This window comes from Aethalodelphis obliquidens, unplaced genomic scaffold, assembly GCF_003676395.1.
Source record: "Aethalodelphis obliquidens isolate GAN/ISIS:26980383/991018 unplaced genomic scaffold, ASM367639v1 scaffold67, whole genome shotgun sequence".
NCBI classification, from domain to species: Eukaryota; Metazoa; Chordata; class Mammalia; order Artiodactyla; family Delphinidae; genus Aethalodelphis; species Aethalodelphis obliquidens.
The window spans coordinates 9,920,543-9,935,739 of NW_020838011.1; the positions used below are offsets into that span (position 1 = coordinate 9,920,543).

A 15,197-nucleotide genomic window follows, 5' to 3' on the forward strand; every position below is an offset into this window, starting at 1 on the left:
TGCCTGGCCCAGGCAAGTTGACACATAAAATTAAACATCACACTATATTTTACATGGATTGACTTAATATGTAAAGCTATCAATCTCTTTAAATTTCTTTTCATTTATGGCATTTTTCTTGATAAATTGGCACATTTTAAAATTTATATAAAAATTACATTTTCATCAATAATGAATGAACTTTGAAAAAACAAAGGAAATACTGGAGACTACTTCATCAGATAATAATGCAGAATACAAAATGAAGGCTACTGAATTGCTAACAGACTAAGTGAACCATAGAATAATGTAGTTAGGACAGAAAGAGAGGCATAAGTAGGTGATAGTCCCGTTTATGCTAAAAATGGTATCACAATTCACTGGGACAATCAGTGAGAAAAATTCATACTGTGTGGATTGTTTATCAGGTAGTGGTATAACAATACATTCATTATTCAGACAAAACAGGGAGGTGAATGTTTACCTCCTAGCATGTATTAATAGAAAAATCTGAATGCATTAAATATATCATGTTAAACTATAATATTATACATTTAAAAATAAAATATAAGAGAATGTCTCTTTAACCTCAGAAAAGATACAAATATTTTAAATGAGACTTTGAAAAGTACAAATCATAAGGTATTAAAGGATGGATTTGATTACATCAAATTTGGCAGTTTACGTTTAGAAAAGGAAATTAGAGGTAATATTAACAAATATATGAAGCCATAGGAGAAGATATTTGCAATGGCTAGATCAAGGATTAATACCTAAATATTCTGTGCTATGGAAAGAATTTGTATTTCTTGCAAAAATGTTAGAATATCCAAAATAATGTACTAAGTATATGATTTTCAAAGAGGGAAAATAAGAATAATAAGTTTCTGAAAAGATGTTCAGCTTTGCTATTACAGAGAATACAAATAAAATTCAGCAATGTAATATCACTTTACCTCTTTGAAACTGACAAATAGAATAGTATCAAGGTGTAGATAAAATGTGGAAGATGTGACCACCTATGCACTCCTGATGAAACAACACATTTGTAGAGATATTCAGTGAAATTAAATGTACAACACAATTAAATGTGCCAATAACCCATGATACTATAATTTAATCCCACTATTGGATATAGATCTCAAATATATGCCTAGCTTTGCAAATTTTCCTCCTAATATTCTCCGTTGTAGGATGGAGATGGGGACACCTAATTATCCTTTGTGAGGAATAAATAAAATGTGATAAATACATAAACCAAAACTCTGCAACTCTCACAATGAATTAAATGGATTTACAAATAGAAACTTGGATATATTTGAAAAAAATCATAGAGTAATAAGAAAAAGTGAATTATAGTATAAAACAATTTATGTAATTATAAAACTCAAATCAATACTATATATAGTTTGAAGATCCACAGTATCTGTGTAAATTGAAGTGAGATGATAAATATTAAATGCATTTGACTGGGTGCCTACTGGTTGTGGGGTAATGAAAAAAAAGAAGATAAAGAAAAAAATGTAAGAAAATAAATCAAAAGAGATGTCAGCTATGGGCTGATTATCATATGGAATGAATTGCGAGAATGATTAATACATTCTGAGGCTCTGAAATTAAAAAAAGAAAACCCCAAATTCCATAATTCCACAAACTTACATTTTGGCATTCAAAATCAAATTGACATCTTTTTCATGTTGTAATGGAATCTGAATACATGTATCATATTGAAAATTCTATAATAGATCATGTGACAAATAGTGCTACTGACACAAACATTATTGAGTAATAATCTATTTTGAATTGATAATTTTAAGGTTTAGATTGTGATTCAATGTCAGTTTGAGATAAGTAGTTCTTGTCCTGTGTGGATAAATATTATTGTTGGAATTAGGCTGGTGATAAAAGCATATGAGATTGTTGTTTTACATAGGATGGATATATATTACTTTTGTAAATACTTGAGTTTATAATTGTAAATGTTATTATAATTGGAATTGTTAATATGAATAGTGTGACTAGTGTGAAGGAGGTAAATAAGTTTATTACTTTTATTTGGAGGGAAATTTTTCACTCCTCTCTGCAACCTTTTCCTACATCTTCCTTACAGGGAAAAGATGAAAGTCTGAGTCTTACTGCAGATCCCTAGTTGGGTCACATTCCTTAGAGGATTGTTGTGCTGAGTGTTATAAGAACACACATACATGATTAACTGTGACTCTCCCTCTACTTCTTCAGTAGATGGGGCTAAAAATTTAAGAAGAAAAGACCCTGTTCCAAAGATGGGTCTTCAATACTGCTTTTTCCTTTTAATGTTTACGTTGATCTGATTAATTTGACATAGCTGCCTGACATTGATAAGATTTTGGCTCAAGGGTAGAAGCAGCTGTGTACACTTTGAGTTTAACCAAATGATCCAGGCTAATTTACCAGAGAGCTCTGCATAAGGATTAAGGCACAAATGTAGTTAACAAAGGGCTCGCACTTATATATCATCTGTCACTGTACATACTCTAACTCAGAAACAGAACACAAATGTGGTTATTGTTTGTGGAAATGTTCAAGCTTTACACTTTCTCCCATCATATTCCTTTCTATTAGAGCCTCAAACCTCACGATTACTTTACTTGTTACTCTCTTTATGTGTTAATTTGCACATTCACATCGACTCGTATTTGTATGTAAACGTAGATACAGTGTACTTTAGTATCTGCTTTTTTTTTTAAAAGATTTATTTATTTAATTTTATTTTTGGCTGCATTAGGTCTTAGTGGCAGCACGTGGGATCTTCACTGAGGCATGCAGGATCTTTCCTTGCAGTGCGCGTGCTCTTCGTTGGGGCATGCGGACTTCTCTGTAGTCATGGTGTGCGGGTTTTCTTTCTCTAGTTGTGGCACGTGGGCTCCAGAGTGCGTGGGCTCTGTAGTTTGCGGCACGGCAGGCTCTCTAGTTGAGGCGCGCAGGTCAGTAGTTGTGGTGCGCAGGTTTAGTTGCCCTGCGGCATGTGGGATCTTAGTTCCCTGACCAGGATTAAACCCGCGTCCCCTGCACCATTAAGGCGGATTCTTTACCACTGGACCACGAGGGAGGTCCCTAGTATCTGCTTTTTATAGTTAGGGATACCATTGAAAATCTTCTGGAAATATTCTAATACCAAAATTAATCATGTGAATTATTCAAACAATTAAATGTTATGAAAATACTTGCTATATTAAAGAACCCCCTTACAGCTGTCATAAACTTAGGAATCATTTTTTTTCATGAGTGTGAGAGCATGTCATTATTGAACTGCAGAGATGTTATTGTGCTTTTGTAGTGTCCCCAGGGCCCTAGTGTTCTCTGATGGGTGGAGACAGGGGAAATAAGATCCATTGGAAATACTTCAAAGCTCTTACACTTTCTGGACATCCTTAAAGTTCATACAAAAGAAATCAGTTAGATCCTTGGTGACATATAGCTGGTAAAATAAATAAATGCACAAATTCACACAAACACACATTATATATACATGTATGTGTGTTACTGGGTCAATAATAAGGCAATAGGAGAATTCTGAATATTTTTGAATTATTAAATATAGCAAATATACTTATAAGTAAGTCTCACACTATCCCAACAGGGCATAGACCTTTTATCAAAAATTATGAAATAAAATAAAAAAGGCTCAGAATATTTAAGTGATTACTTTCTGAGCAGAAACAATGGCTTAGAACAAAGTAGAATGGATATCCAATATCATTTAACTTGTCAAAATATTAATGTATATATTCATATAACAGGATAAAGTAAAAATTTCTGTTACATGATTTAAAAATTCCCCCAAATTCTCAACCTCTTCAATGAGTATTCCATATATTTCCTGACCTTACCTGAAACTCAGGTCTTGCCCTATAATCCTTTAAGTATGCTCAATCATTCTACCCTACCTACATCAAACAGGGTCCAGACAGAGTCTTAATATGTGTCCTGCTTTCTTTTGACTGACATTTCCAACTGTTTCATTTTCTCTGCTTTTAAAAAATATCCTTATCTTTATGTCTTTACTCTGTACTGTCAACTACTCATGTTCTCTAATGCCAACTGTCAGGCTGACAGGTGCAACACCTGTTCACACAAGCCTTAGACATTTGGATTATAGTCTCCTGTTCCACCCCAATTTCTGCTTTTTAACTCTGGGTGGTGTAATGTTTACAATAAACAGCCAATACAAAGTCATGTCTTCTTATTCCTTGACATCCCTAATTTAAAACCACTTCTTATGGAAAAGGCAAAACTATGGAGGAAGTAAAAATAGTTATTTCTAAAGATTTAGGGGCAGGGAAGGATGAAGAAGTGGAGCACAGAGTATTTTTAGGAGAGTGGAGAGTCTGTATGAGAGTATAAGGGTAGATAACATGTCATTATACGTTTATCAAAAGATGGAATGTACAACACACAGAGTAAACCTTACTGTAAACCATGGACATTTGTTGATATTCATGTGGATGTTGGTTCATAAAGTGTAACAAATGTGCTGCAGGAATGTGGAATATTGATGGTGAGGGAAGCTGTGTATGGGAGGGGGCTAGAAATAGGTGGGGACCCTCTGTATTTTGTGCTCAGCTTTGCTGTGAATATAAATGTCTCTAAAAATAGTCAATTAGTTTAAAAATAAACCCCACAAGTACTGCATAGACCTGTCCTCTGAGATTGAAACAATGTATTTTATAGCTGCTTGCTAGACACTGCATTGTATCTTATTCAGCATACCCATATATGAAACGATCATTTTCCCTCACAACTTCTCCCATTTACTTCACCTTTGTAAATGACAATATTCACTACTAAATTGCCCATACCAAAAAAAATAATAATAAATAAGTAAAGGACTGACATATACAAAGAAACAAAAGCCAAGGATTAATTCTGGCACTCTCTCTTTTAATCTCCACCCTCAGCCTATCAGAAAATCCTATTGACTTTCTTTGTAAATACTTCCTAAATCTCTCCATTTATATTCAAAATTGCTATCATAGTGAAGTTTGGATCTTTATAATGACTTTCAGGAACTATTGCAACTGTATCTCAGCCCATTTCCCTGCTTTAAATCTTGCTCCATTCCAAACAATTCAATAGTCAAAATTTATGAAAGGGGACGCTATATCACATTACTGCTTACAAATTATATGTTGATCCTCATCGACCTTAAATTTGAAGTGGAGAATACTTAGCATTGTCCCTTTGTTTTTTTCATAACCTATCCTCCGATCATGTCTCCAGTCTAATTTCTCTCCTCTTTTCAAATCAAACAGGTCATCATTACTGAATTTCTGCCAGAATTTTACTGGGCCATCTCATTTCTATTAGATCTTTTATCAAAGTATTATAATTTCCCCACTATTGTCCATGTCTTAGACAAGATTATGCTAAATAACATGCAATTCCAAAATCTCAGTGGCTTAAAACAACAGCTTATTTCTTTCCCATGCCATATGTCCATCTAGTGAGCTGTAACTGTTACATATATTCTTTAACTAGGACTCAGGTTGACAGAGTAGCCACTCTGGAGCACACCCCATTGACATTACAGAAAAGAGAACTCTGGAGTAAGTGCACCTGACAGTTAAGTGTTGGACCTGGAAGTGATACATGACACTTCAGCTCATACTCATTGCCTGGAGAGTATTGAACAATTTGCACCAAACTCAGGGGCTAGGGACTTTATTGTTGTCAAATATCTGGCATATTTGATGAACATCATTAATGATTACCATGCTAATGTTATTAATAATATGGTATTATAATACTCCAAGTGGATAATTCCCATTAATTCCTATGTCCAAGTTTTCAGATTGAAGATCAAATACTAAAAATAATAAACTAGAAATCATTCCAAGAGGTAAACACTCAAAGAGGCAATAATAAGTACATTTAATTACCTTTAGCAGGGGCTTTGCAGGCTTGCAGTGCAGTCCTCCAACAAATTCAAAATTAGGTAGTAAGGGTGAAGAAATTCAAAATCTCGGTCAGTTCGAATCAATCACATTTCAGCTTTCCCCATAATCTCACATAATGTGGTAGGTTTTCCTGAATAAAAATAAAGAATGATAGAGGGAAAACAAACTGATATATGAGACGGGAAATGTTTTACCATCAAATTTTCTAAGAAAAATCTTTAAAGAACCAGTATTGGTCCCATGTAACTATTGCCTTTTCCCTGCAAGAGTACACAATAGTGAGATTATGAAGAATCAGACACAGATTTAAGTATGGAACAAAGTCAAAAGCCTGCTGCTTTCTCTGTCAACAGACTCTTTCAGCTTGAGCTAAGTCTGAGCCCTACTCCATGCTCAGAATCAGCACGTGCTCTGAGCAATGAGCAAGGAATTCAGCCAGTGATCCCAGCCTACTATGGTAGAGTCTCCTCCTCTTCTGGAATTCCAATTTATCTCATCCTCATTGCTCCAAAAGAATTTGATATCTTTAAAAATCAGCTTTTGTAATTGATCCATCTCTTTTTTTTTCCTGGTGATTGGGAGTTTGCCACCACAACTAACTATATCCTATCAGGACTGAAATCTTTTAATAAATATTTAAAAGTGATTATCTCCTTTGCTATCCATAATTATAGTTCCTGTTTCACAAGATCTTGTCCTCTTTGGTGAAGATATAGCACTTCATAATAATCTGGTGATGTATTAGTTGTTATTTTGACATATTTAGCTGACAAACACTACAAAAGGGGTACCTTTCAAATGAAGTGGTGACCAAGTGAATATTAACAGAATAAGAAATAAAATTAGTGACTCTGATTAAATTATTTTTCTTAATTTTGAACCAGAGCCTCCTTTCTGAATTCTATTCAATTACTGTGGTGTAAGGGACCTTACCCAGCATTTTGGTGTCCTTTCAAAATATGTACTCTATATCACTAATAGGAGGAAACCATTGCTATCTGGTTTCTCACCACATGGCTTTTTGAATAATCTCCTTGATGTTCTAAGTGTGTTAAAGTTTGATTCGAAAATGTAAGCAATTTTGAACTGCCAGGAAGATCTATCTGCATGAGATCACAAGAAAATCTCATTAATTTAGGTTTTGATTCTGGTAATGCCAAAGGTATTCAAAATCCAGTTTCATACTCAGTGTGTATCCCATTTCACTGCCTTATTGGTGTCAGCCATGAGTATAATATTATTCTCTTTGTGAAATGTTTCACTCTCATACCCTTTCATAAAAGTTTCGTTGAGATATATTTTAAATACAATCAATTCTTCCTTTTAAATAAATGACAGTATAGTTTTTGGTATATTTATAATGTTGTGAAACAATCACCACTATTAAATTTTAGAAAATCATTAATCCCCAAAGAAATCCTGTATCCATTTAGAACAGATACTCGATAAAAGGAAAAGGGAAGCAGTTATAAAACAAGAGATCACAACTATAAAGGAAAATTTTAATTTTTCAGGAATAAACTAATTTTTTAGTAATGATGCATTATTAGAGATATTTCTGTCAAAAACAGTAAAAAAGAAAACAATTTTAAAATTCACATGAAACTGAAAAAGACCCCAAATAACCAAAGAAATCCTGAGAAAAAAGACCAATCTGCAGGCATCACACTTTCTGATTTCAAGCAAGATTATAAAGCAATAGCAATCAAAACAATTTGGTACAGGCATAAAAACAGACACATGGACCAATGGAACAGAATCAAGAGCCCAGAAATAAACCCATGCATATTTGATCAACTAATATTTCACAAAGGAACCAAAACAACTCAATGGAAAATGACAGTTTTAAATAATTCTTGCTGAAAAAAATGGATATTCATGTGCAAAGGAATGAAACTAGACTCCAATCTTACTCCACAAAAATTAGCTGGAAATAGATTAAAGACGTCAATGTAAGACCTGAAACCAAAAAATTTCTAGAAGAAAAAATGACAGAAAATTTTCTTGACAGAGGTCTTGACAATGATTTTTAAAATATGACACAAAAGCATAAAAAACAAAATTAAAAATAAATAAGTGGGACTACTTCAAACTAAAATGACTATGCACAGCAAAAGAAATGATCAACAAAATGAGAATACGACCTATGAAATAAGAGACATTATTCTCAAACCATATATTGGATACAGGGTTGCCATCCAAAATCTCTAAGGAATTCATACAATTCAGTACAAAAAAAATAATAATTCAATTAAAAATTGAGCAAAGGACCTGAATAGACATTTTTCCAAAGAAGCTATTCAAATAGGTAGCAAATATATAAAAATGTGCTCACCATTGCTAATCATCAGGGAAATGCAAATTAAAACCACGGTGAGATATCACCTCACACCTATTAGCATGGCTATCATGAAAAGACAAGAGATAACAAATGCTGGGGAGGATCTGGAGAAAGGGGAGCCTTTGTGCACTGTTGGTGGGAATGTAATTTGTGTAAAACTATGGAAAACAGTTTGGAGGTTCCTCAAAAAATTAAAAATAAAACTACTATGGCACTCCATGTTCACTGCAAGTTTGGAGCATTATACAGTAGCCAAAATATGGAAGCAATCTGCATGTTTTTCAATGGGTGAATGGATAAAGAAAATATGATTAAATATACCATGGAATATTATTAAGTCATGAGAAAAAAGGACAACCTGTCATTTGCCTCGACAGATGGAACTTGAGGACTTCATGGTAAGTGAATTAGGTCAGACAGAGGAAGACAAATCCTATTTGATATCACTTAAATGTGGAATCTAAAAAGAAAACAAAACAAAAAAGAAAATGAACTCATAGAACCAGAGAACAGACTGGTGGTTGCCAGATGCCAGGGCTGGAAGATGGGCACAATAGGTAGGTGAAGGTGGTGAAAGGGTACGAAATTGCAGTTATAAAATAAGTCAGTCCTGTGGCTGTGATGTACAGCATGGTGACTATAGTTAATAATACTGTATTGTATATGTGAAATGTGCTAAGAGAGTAGATCTTAAAAGTTCTCATCTCAAAATAAAAAAAACTACATTCAGTGATGAGTGTTAACAAGTTCTTGTGGTGTTCAATATGTACAAATATAAAACCATTATGTTGTATACCTGTGACAAAAGGAAATGATTTTAAGGCAGGACAAGAAAAATTTAACATAAAATTTTCTCTTCCATTTGAGCCAGTACCCCCCCCCCCCTTTAGTGTATCTGCATTCTACATTAACTAGGTCCCCTTAGAAGACACAAGAGTGCCTACTCAACCACCACCACCACAACAACAAAAAAACCAATTTCCTCCTGGTGCCAGCAAGGTAGCTCCTTAGGAGATAAAATTCCTTCCTTAATCCCTTAAGGGATCACAGTGACCCACTACTCGCCTTCTTGACCTATGTAAACTGTCAGTATATTACTTTGATGTATAACACTTTGTCTCAAAAACTTGTACAACTGTGCTTTGACTTCTAAAGGGGAGAACATTCCTCAGAGCTTTATGAAAAACTGTCTCCTGGATTATAATCCTCACGTTGGCTCGAATACAATTTTCCAGTTTTTTGTAGACTGACTATTGATTAATTTTTGTAGATCCCTGAAATGAATGCAATGTTACATGTTAATTATATCTCAAAAAATCTAAATAATGTAAGTAGGGTAGGGCTTCCTCAAAGATAAATAATGTCTTATGCAAAAATCATCCATGACACAATTAAATGAATGCTTTTCAAATAAAAAAAATCAAAAGGAAAAACAAAGGGGGTAAACAGATTTGCTTAAACAGAGAAAAACTTTGTGCTCAGAGTAAAAGCTCACTAGTTGACCTCTAATGCAATTTAAAATAGAACAACAGCAACAAGAAAATAATAGGTTAAAAGTTTAAAAACATGGTCCTTTAGGGAAAAATCTTCCTTTTTTCTCCTTTGGAAAACAAGAGCAGATGAAACGAAGCTATATTTATTTATTTATTTTCTAGTTTCATGCTCACCACATGCCAAGCTCTGCAACCAATTAACCAAGCCCTGATAGAATGCAAACAGAAAATCTGAGAAACAGTACGTTAATCAGAAAGAAAACAGACTGTGTACCAGAAGTAAACAAGGGAGTAGTCCAAGGTTATGGAAATTAAGCACAGTGTCAGATTTGGGTTTTCCAGTTACTTCAAAAAAACCTAGGGGCATCAGTCAGGATTTATGCATAGGTATATAGAATATTCCTTCTTTGATATATTGTCAGTACTCAATCATATAAAACAAAACAAAAAAGAGAAAAAAAGGAAAAAAAGAGAAAAAAAAAGAGAAAAGAAAAAATAATTATTATTTTTTCATTCAATATAGTTAAGCAAGAGGAGATTGAGTTCTCTCTTAAAAACACTTTTTTGTAAGTTTTCATACAGTCAGATAAATATTTGCATTTTACATATGAAATAAGAATCATTACATGCACATTTCTCTTACCTAAAACCTTGCTGTAATACTTATCCCATTCCAGAAATATATCATATGAATATAACATTTCATTCATTGCATAGAAAAACCAATTCTTCAGCCTCTGTATAAAAGTCACGTTGTCTGTCAGTACTGATGTGATGCCAGGAACATATGAAGAAGGTATAAGATGCTCAGCACACAATCTCTCAATGACATTCCCATAAGAAAACCAAAAATAATATATAAATGGGATATTGAGGAGTTCAGCCACTGATTCCCCACAAAAGCTTAAAGGGTCATCAATACAGATATCAAACTTAGCTGCCTGTAGCCTGTTGAGTAACTCCTTGTTTGTGATAGCACTCTCACATACTCATTTGTCTGATGTTAACAAACTGCTGATCATTTTTGTTAGTTTTTCTTCCAAGTCCCACCATGAAAGTTTCGGCACTTCAAAAGAAATTGTATAGAGACCAGTATCAAATTCTTCCATGAAAGCTTCTTTAGTTACTGGAAGTTGGAGGATCTCCACATTGAAGGGAATCTTGGTATGATCAAGCAGAAGGCTTTGTGAAGGTACCAGGATGGTTATCTCATGTGTGTGAAGGAGGAGTTCTTCCAGAATAACTTTTAAATTAATCCAATGACTAAAATCCTCAGGCCATACAAGTACTTTCCCAGTCCTTCCAGAGTCAAAGAGACATAGATACAGCCTGAAAAGGACACAGAAGCCTTTCACAGTCTTCATGATTAACTCTTGCTCAAACTAAATCTTATCCATTTTATTTTATTTTATAGTAGGCTGGGTTGAACTTTGAATTGTGTACTTGTAAATCAACCATATGTCACTTAAAAAATAAATTAATTAATTTAAAAGAAAATGATTAAAATGCAATGCAACTGCTGTGATGGAAAAAAAAAAAGTCAATGAAGTCAATAATATATTAAGGAAAAAAAAAAAAAAGTGAGAATTTCCAAACTTCTTTTGGATGATATCAAAATAAAGAGGCTTAAAGTTAAAGACAAATCCATAATAAATTCTTGGTAATGTTAAAAAAATCCATCATCATGTGATGCATACTCAATTAAAACTAGATTTTTTGGAATTTTTCTCTGGTTTTCTTTGAATGTCCGTTTGAAAAGAGTGGTCTCTCTAGTATTTCTCTTACTGATAATTATGCTAGGTATTCTACATAGGAAAGAGACAAACACTTCCTGCCAGAAAAATAAAATATGTCGAGTTTAAGAGCTGTTAAGGCAAGGAGAATTTAATATAAATATTTTGATGCTAAATAAAGTGCCAGTTTGGCTATATCACAGCTATCTTTAAGAAAAATATCTTTTTACTATTACTGTGGATATGAGTCAAGTTCTGCTTCTAGGTGAGATTAATGTTATGTTGTGAAGAGATAACTTAGAATGGAGAAGGTAGATCATGAATAAGAAATCTTGATTATCTTACGCTTCCTTCTAGTGTATCCACTTCTCTTTTCTTTGCTTTCTTGTTCTAAGATTCTTCTTATAGTGTAAAATTCCCTTTTTTTTTTTGGCTTGGATCTTCACAACTGGAAGCCACTACTCCATGTAGAAATGGAAACAATTATATTTAGGATCATAACTTCATCTATAGTCCTTTGGCTTAAAATGTTGATTTTCCTCAAGTTATTAATCAATAGGAATATAGGATGATAATAACATTATCATAAGAATAATTGACTAATAATAAAAATATAATTGCATAATTATTCAATTTCCTACTATAACTTTAAATTCTACCTCCAAATGATAAGCCAATCTATTTTCATTTGCAGTCTTCACTATCATCAATCTAACCCTATTCAGTTTCATATCTAATCTGGACTTACTGAAGTACCCTTCCAATATCACTTCTTCAACTTCTGCACACCTGCAACTTACTCTCCATAGAGAAACTTTTCTGATTTTCAAAAAAATTCTATTTCAGAAAATATCATACTTGAGCAAAATGGTTTAATAACTTTCTCTTATATGTACATTAAAATCTATACTCTTTGAAATGGCCCGCAAGACCCTAGTTTTCTAATCTTATGTTGTTTCACTTTCCCCCTTCATTGATATCAGCTTCCTTTAAACTTTCCATGATAAGAATTTCTTTCCTGTAGTGACAGCATCAAGATTGTAGAAGGAGATCTCTACTGTCATCCACACAGAATATTGATATTGGCAGTCATCCAGGGATGAACGTAAGTTTCTGGGAGTCCGGTGGAGAAGTTTTATCCCACCATTGGAGCAAATCATTCCAAGAACAGATTCATTGAAGAGGGTAAGAAAACAATTTCACTTTGCCTGTGTCATTCCTTCCACAGGGCATTATGGACCAGTTCCAGGAAAGTTCCTTGTAAGAACTTCTTCTTTAGGAGAACTATAATTTTTCCTACAGTGGAAAGTGAAATCTTATGAGTACTTGGTTTCCCCAGCAATAAGGGATGTCCACTTCTTTCTCACCTTTCCCAGATTACTGAGGTGATCTGCAAAGCTAAGGAGATAGGAGAGGCTGGGATCATCACCAGGCCTTAGAACTTATCAAAGCAAGGCTAGTAACCACTCTGTGGTTCTTCCTTCTAAACAATTTCTGGACTCCATTAGGAAGCCTGCCCACCATCTTCTTGGGACAACTCATCAGAAGACTGCTCTGTGGGGCCACAGACTTCCCCAGTGCTTTGTGCTCCTTTACTAAACTCTGCTTCTCCTTCTCCCTGACCCACAGAGCTGTCTCCAGCTGTACACTGCCATGGAGAATAAGAGTAAGAAAGTGCAGAAACCATATCTGTAGGACTGGGATAAGACTCACAAACTTGAACATTTCAGGACTCTACACTAGGGAAAACAAATTGGAGACCCTCAACACACAGCTTCCATTGTGGAATCAAAAGAAGGCATACAACCTGAAGAAATCCCCCTAAAGAGGGAAAAAGCAATGTGGAACAGACATATCCATAAGAAAGGTCTGAGAAAGTCTCAGATTTTCTAGTCAGACTGAGAGGTGAAAGCATTTCTGTCCCAAAGCCAGTCAGTAATGATTGTGTGAGGTAACTGATGCTTTATGTGCAAACACCAACACAAGCCTTTAAGGAACATAAAAAATTAAGGAAACATGACATCACCAAAGGAACACAATAACTTTCCAGCAACAAATTACAAAGAAATACAGATCTGTGAATTCCCTGAGAAGAATTTTAAATAATTTTTAAAGGAAGCTAAGAGAGCTGTGAGAGAACACAGACAATGAAATACAGCTCAGTGAAATCAAGAATACAATACATGAACAAAATGAAACATTCAACACAGACAGAAATCATAAAAAGAAACAAAAATGAAACAGGAAAAATTATAGACCATATTTTTCTAAAAATAACACAACAATGAAAAGAAACAAACAACATACCCCAGAAATCCTGGAGCTAAAGAATGCAATGAATGGAATGAAAAATGAATACAGAGCCTCAAGAGCAGACTCAGTGAAGCAGAAAAAAGAATCTGTGAGCTCAAAGACAAGTCATTGGAAATTATCTAGTCAGAAGACAAAAAGGAAAAAAGACTAAAAAAGAGTGCTGGAGGCTTATGTGAAGAACGGGACACCTTAAAGTTAAACAATACTTGCATTATTGGATTCTCAGCAGGAGAAGAGAGGGAACAAGGTGCAGAAAGCTTAATTTAAGAAATAATAGCTAAAACTTCTCAAGCTGGGGGAGGAATATGGACTTCCAGGTACATGAAACTCGGAGGTTCCCACACAGAATCACCAAAGAGAAGACTTAACCAAGACATATGATAATCAAATTCTCAATAGTTAAGAACAAAGAGCAAAGGAAGAAAAATACCAAACCAGCAAGAGAGAAAAAAACAACTCACTTCATACAAGGGAACTCCCCATAGAGATATTATTAAATTTCTCAGCAGAAACTTTGCAGACCAGGACAGATTTGGTTGGTATATTAAAAGTTCCAAAAGAAAAAAACCTATGATCCTGAAATATTTTATGTGAAAATGATGTCCTTCAGAAATAAAGGAATGATACTTTCCCATACAAACAAAAACTGAAGTGGTAGAAAACTCAGACCAATATCTCTGATGAATATAGATGTCAATTTTTTTCAACAAGACATTAGCAAACCAAATTCAACAGCACAAAAAAGGGACCATACACTGTGATCAAATAAGATTTATCTCTGGGATTCAAGGATGGGTCAACATACATAAATCAGTATTATGATACACAATATTGACAGAATGAAAAATAAAACTCATATGAGCATATTATAGACACAAAAATTTTGAAAAAAATATAACATCTTTTCATGATAAAAATGCTTAACAAGTTAGGAATAAAAAGAACATGACTCAACATGATAAAGGCAATCTATGCAAACCCACAGCTAACATCATACATAACAGTGAAAGTGACAGCTTTTCCTCTGGGATTTCATCAGGAATAACACATGTGCTCTATTCAATACTGTACTAGAAGTCCTGGCTAGAGCAATCAGTCAAGACAAGGAGATAAAAGGCACCCAAATTGGAAAGAAAGAAGTAAAATTGCATTTCTTTGCAGATGATATTATCTTTTATATAGGAAATTATAAAGACTACCAAAAAGTTTTTAGAAGTGACCAGTGAATTCAGTGTATTTGCAGAGTACAAGTCAATGTACAGAAATGGGTTGTATTTCTATACACTAACAACAGAACATCTCAAAAAAGAACAAAGAAAACAACTCCATCCAAAATAGCTCAAAAAGAATAAATGTTTAGGAGTAAATTTACCTAGGATGTGAAAGTTCTGTACACCAAAAA

At 34.0% G+C, this 15,197-nt stretch overlaps 1 pseudogene; it reads right to left on the reverse strand.

Annotated features, from left to right (window-relative positions):
- Positions 1–11,493, reverse strand: part of LOC113611067 (UDP-glucuronosyltransferase 2C1-like) — a 37,108-nt pseudogene extending 25,615 nt beyond the window's left edge.
- Between the last annotated feature and the right edge of the window lie 3,704 nt (positions 11,494–15,197).